This window comes from Hippichthys cyanospilos, unplaced genomic scaffold, assembly GCF_059441005.1.
Source record: "Hippichthys cyanospilos isolate Australia breed blue-spotted pipefish unplaced genomic scaffold, RoL_Hcya_1.0 HiC_scaffold_106, whole genome shotgun sequence".
NCBI lineage: Eukaryota > Metazoa > Chordata > Actinopteri > Syngnathiformes > Syngnathidae > Hippichthys > Hippichthys cyanospilos.
This window is the reverse complement of record NW_028283462.1, coordinates 22,501-27,500: the sequence shown is the minus strand read 5'-3', so window position 1 is coordinate 27,500 and position 5,000 is coordinate 22,501.

The following is a 5,000-nucleotide window of genomic DNA, read 5'->3' as shown; positions in this document are numbered from 1 at the left end:
AAAGAGCAAAGTGCCGGTGTCCGCCCGGTTCCCCAAACGCCCCTGGTCGCCCAACTCAGGGGAGAAGTGCTGAAATGAGGCCGAGTTGCCTGGTTCCCAAAATCGGCCAAATATTAGGCAAAGTGCCGGTGTCCGCCCGGTTCCCCAAACGCCCCTGGTCGCCCAACTCAGGGGCAGAAGTGCTGAAATGAGGCCGAGTTGCCTGGTTCCCTAAAGCGGCCAAAAAAAGAGCAAAGTGCCGGTGTCCGCCCGGTTCCCCAAACGCCCCTGGTCGCCCAACTCAGGGGAGAAGTGCTGAAATGAGGCCGAGTTGCCTGGTTCCCAAAATCGGCCAAATATTAGGCAAAGTGCCGGTGTCCGCCCGGTTCCCCAAACGCCCCTGGTCGCCCAACTCAGGGGCAGAAGTGCTGAAATGAGGCCGAGTTGCCTGGTTCCCTAAAGCGGCCAAAAAAAGAGCAAAGTGCCGGTGTCCGCCCGGTTCCCCAAACGCCCCTGGTCGCCCAACTCAGGGGAGAAGTGCTGAAATGAGGCCGAGTTGCCTGGTTCCCTAAAGCGGCCAAATATTAGGCAAAGTGCCGGTGTCCGCCCGGTTCCCCAAACGCCCCTGGTCGCCCAACTCAGGGGCAGAAGTGCTGAAATGAGGCCGAGTTGCCTGGTTCCCTAAAGCGGCCAAAAAAAGAGCAAAGTGCCGGTGTCCGCCCGGTTCCCCAAACGCCCCTGGTCGCCCAACTCAGGGGAGAAGTGCTGAAATGAGGCCGAGTTGCCTGGTTCCCAAAATCGGCCAAATATTAGGCAAAGTGCCGGTGTCCGCCCGGTTCCCCAAACGCCCCTGGTCGCCCAACTCAGGGGCAGAAGTGCTGAAATGAGGCCGAGTTGCCTGGTTCCCTGGAGCGGCCAAATATTAGGCAAAGTGCCGGTGTCCGCCCGGTTCCTTAAACGCCCCTGGTCGCCCAACTGACCGGCAGAAGTGCTGAAATGAGGCCGACCTGCCTGGTTCCCTGGAGCGGCCAAATATTAGGCAAAGTGCCGCTGTCCGCCCGGTTCCCCAAACGCCCCTGGTCGCCCAACTGACCGGCAGAAGTGCTGAAATGAGGCCGACCTGCCTGGTTCCCCGGAGCGGCCAAATATTAGGCAAAGTGCCGCTGTCCGCCCGGTTCCCCAAACGCCCCTGGTCGCCCAACTCAGGGGAGAAGTGCTGAAGTCAGGCCGAGTTGCCTGGTTCCCTGAAACGGCCAAATATTAGGCAAAGTGCCGCTGTCCGCCCGGTTCCTCACACGCCCCTGGTCGCCCAACTTACCGGCAGAAGTGCTGAAGTCAGGCCGACCTGCCTGGTTCCCTGGAGCGGCCAAATATCAGGCAAAGTGCCGCTGTCCGCCCGGTTCCCCAAACGCCCCTGGTCGCCCAACTGACCGGCAGAAGTGCTGAAATGAGGCCGACCTGCCTGGTTCCCCGGAGCGGCCAAATATTAGGCAAAGTGCCGCTGTCCGCCCGGTTCCCCAAACGCCCCTGGTCGCCCAACTCAGGGGAGAAGTGCTGAAGTCAGGCCGAGTTGCCTGGTTCCCTGAAACGGCCAAATATTAGGCAAAGTGCCGCTGTCCGCCCGGTTCCTCACACGCCCCTGGTCGCCCAACTTACCGGCAGAAGTGCTGAAGTCAGGCCGACCTGCCTGGTTCCCTGGAGCGGCCAAATATTAGGCAAAGTGCCGGTGTCCGCCCGGTTCCTTAAACGCCCCTGGTCGCCCAACTGACCGGCAGAAGTGCTGAAATGAGGCCGACCTGCCTGGTTCCCTGGAGCGGCCAAATATTAGGCAAAGTGCCGCTGTCCGCCCGGTTCCCCAAACGCCCCTGGTCGCCCAACTCAGGGGAGAAGTGCTGAAATGAGGCCGAGTGTCCTGGTTCCCAAAATCGGCCAAATATTAGGCAAAGTGCCGGTGTCCGCCCGGTTCCCCAAACGCCCCTGGTCGCCCAACTCAGGGGCAGAAGTGCTGAAATGAGGCCGAGTTGCCTGGTTCCCCAAAGCGGGCAAAAAAAGAGCAAAGTGCCGGTGTCCGCCCGGTTCCCCAAACGCCCCTGGTCGCCCAACTCAGGGGCAGAAGTGCAGGAATGAGGCCGACCTGCCTGGTTCCCTGGAGCGGCTAAAAATTAGGCAAAGTGCCGGTGTCAAACGCCCCTGGTCGCCCAGCCCAAAAAATGACAAAGTCCCACAAACGCCCCTGGTCGCCCAGCCCAAAAAATGACAAAGTCCCACAAACGCCCCTGGTCGCCCAGCCGAAAAAATGACTAAGTGCCAACAGCGCCCCTGGTCGCCCAAACACTAAACGCCCCTGGTCGCCCAGCCGAAAAAATGACTAAGTGCCAACGGCGCCCCTGGTCGCCCAGCCGAAAAAATGACTAAGTGCCAACAGCGCCCCTGGTCGCCCAAACACTAAACGCCCCTGGTCGCCCAGCCGAAAAAATGACTAAGTGCCAACGGCGCCCCTGGTCGCCCAGGATTAAAAAATGACAAAGTCACACTTCAGGCCGACTTGTGCTGAGCAGAGGCCGGCGCTCCTGGTTCCCTGGAGCGGCCAAATTAAAGGCAATGTCCCGGTGTCATCCCGGTCCCTCAAACGCCCCTGGTCGCCCAGGATTAAAATATGACAAAGTCACACTTCAGGCCGACTTGTGCTGAGCAGAGGCCGGCGCTCCTGGTTCCCTGGAGCGGCCAAATTAAAGGCAATGTCCCGGTGTCATCCCGGTCCCTCAAACGCCCCTGGTCGCCCAGGATTAAAATATGACAAAGTCACACTTCAGGCCGACTTGTGCTGAGCAGAGGCCGGCGCTCCTGGTTCCCTGGAGCGGCCAAATTAAAGGCAATGTCCCGGTGTCATCCCGGTCCCTCAAACGCCCCTGGTCGCCCAGGATTAAAATATGACAAAGTCACACTTCAGGCCGACTTGTGCTGAGCAGAGGCCGGCGCTCCTGGTTCCCTGGAGCGGCCAAATTAAAGGCAAAGTGCCGGTGTCAGCCCGGTCCCTCAAACGCCCCTGGTCGCCCAGGATTAAAATATGACAAAGTCCCACTTCAGGCCGACTTGTGCTGAGCAGAGGCCGGCGTTCCTGGTTCCCTGGAGCGGCCAAATTAAAGGCAAAGTGCCGGTGTCATCCCGGTCCCTCAAACGCCCCTGGTCGCCCAGGATTAAAATATGACAAAGTCCCACTTCAGGCCGACTTGTGCTGAGCAGAGGCCGGCGTTCCTGGTTCCCTGGAGCGGCCGAATTAAAGGCAAAGTCCCGGTGTCAGCCCGGTCCCACAAACGCCCCTGGTCGCCCAGCCACACGGCGCCCCTGGTCGCCCATCCACAAAAACGGCAAAGTGTCAAAAATGCCCCTGGTCGCCCAGCCAATAAACGCCCCTGGTCGCCCATTCATAAAAACGGCAAAGTGTCAAAAATGCCCCTGGTCGCCCAGCCACTAGCCGCCCCTGGTCGCCCATCCATAAAAACGGCAAAGTGTCAAAAATGCCCCTGGTCGCCCAGCAAACAAACGCCCCTGGTCGCCCATCCATAAAAACGGCAAAGTGTCAAAAATGCCCCTGGTCGCCCAGCAAACAAACGCCCCTGGTCGCCCATCCATAAAAACGGCAAAGTGTCAAAAATGCCCCTGGTCGCCCAGCAAACAAACGCCCCTGGTCGCCCATCCATAAAAACGGCAAAGTGTCAAAAATGCCCCTGGTCGCCCAGCAAACAAACGCCCCTGGTCGCCCATCCATAAAAACGGCAAAGTGTCAAAAATGCCCCTGGTCGCCCAGCAAACAAACGCCCCTGGTCGCCCATCCATAAAAACGGCAAAGTGTCAAAAATGCCCCTGGTCGCCCAGCAAACAAACGCCCCTGGTCGCCCATCCATAAAAACGGCAAAGTGTCAAAAATGCCCCTGGTCGCCCAGCAAACAAACGCCCCTGGTCGCCCATCCATAAAAACGGCAAAGTGTCAAAAATGCCCCTGGTCGCCCAGCAAACAAACGCCCCTGGTCGCCCAGCCGAAAAAATGACTAAGTGCAAACAGCGCCCCTGGTCGCCCAAACACTCAACGCCCCTGGTCGCCCAGCCGAAAAAATGACTAAGTGCCAACGGCGCCCCTGGTCGCCCAAACACTCAACGCCCCTGGTCGCCCAGCCTTAAAAATGACTAAGTGCAAACGGCGCCCCTGGTCGCCCAGCCGAAAAAATGACAAAGTGCCAACAGCGCCCCTGGTCGCCCAACCGAAAAAATGACTAAGTGCCCGCATCTTTTGCGTTGACCCCCCACCTCTACCCTCAAACCAAAAAGATGCGGAGGTTTGACCCAGATCTCCAAAACACTATCGGCACATATATAGGGAACAGCATTTTAAGAGCTTTTGGAGCCGAAAATATGACAAAGTCCCACTTTTTCGAAAATATGACAAAGTCCCACTTTTCGAAAATATGACAAAGTCCCACTTTTTCGAAAATATGGCAAAGTCCCACTTTTCTGAAAATATGACAGAGTGCCACTTTTATCACAAATGAGTGCCTGGCTCCCCGGCAATGTGAAACACGAACACGGACTGGAGAAGCGGGCGGCTTTGCCGCTCGCCGCGGCCTCGCTCCGGAAGGGGGGGGGGGGGCCGCTTATGAAACACGAACACGGACTGGAGAAGCGGGCGGCGTTGCCGCTCGCCGCGGCCTCGCTCCGGGTGGGGGGGGGCCGCTAATGAAACACGAACACGGACTGGAGAAGCGGGCGGCTTTGCCGCTCTTCCCGGCCTCGCTCCGAGCGGGCGGGCCGAATATTAAACACGAACACGGACCGGAGAAGCGGGCGGCCTTTTGGCTCGCCGCGGCCTTTCGGGGGGGCCGCTTATGAAACACGAACACGGACCGGAGAAGCGGTCGGCTTAGCCGCTCTTCCCGGCCTCGCTCCGAGCGGGCGGGCCGAATATTAAACACGAACACGGACTGGAGAAGCGGGCGGCTTTGCCGCTCGCCGCGGCCTTTCGGGGG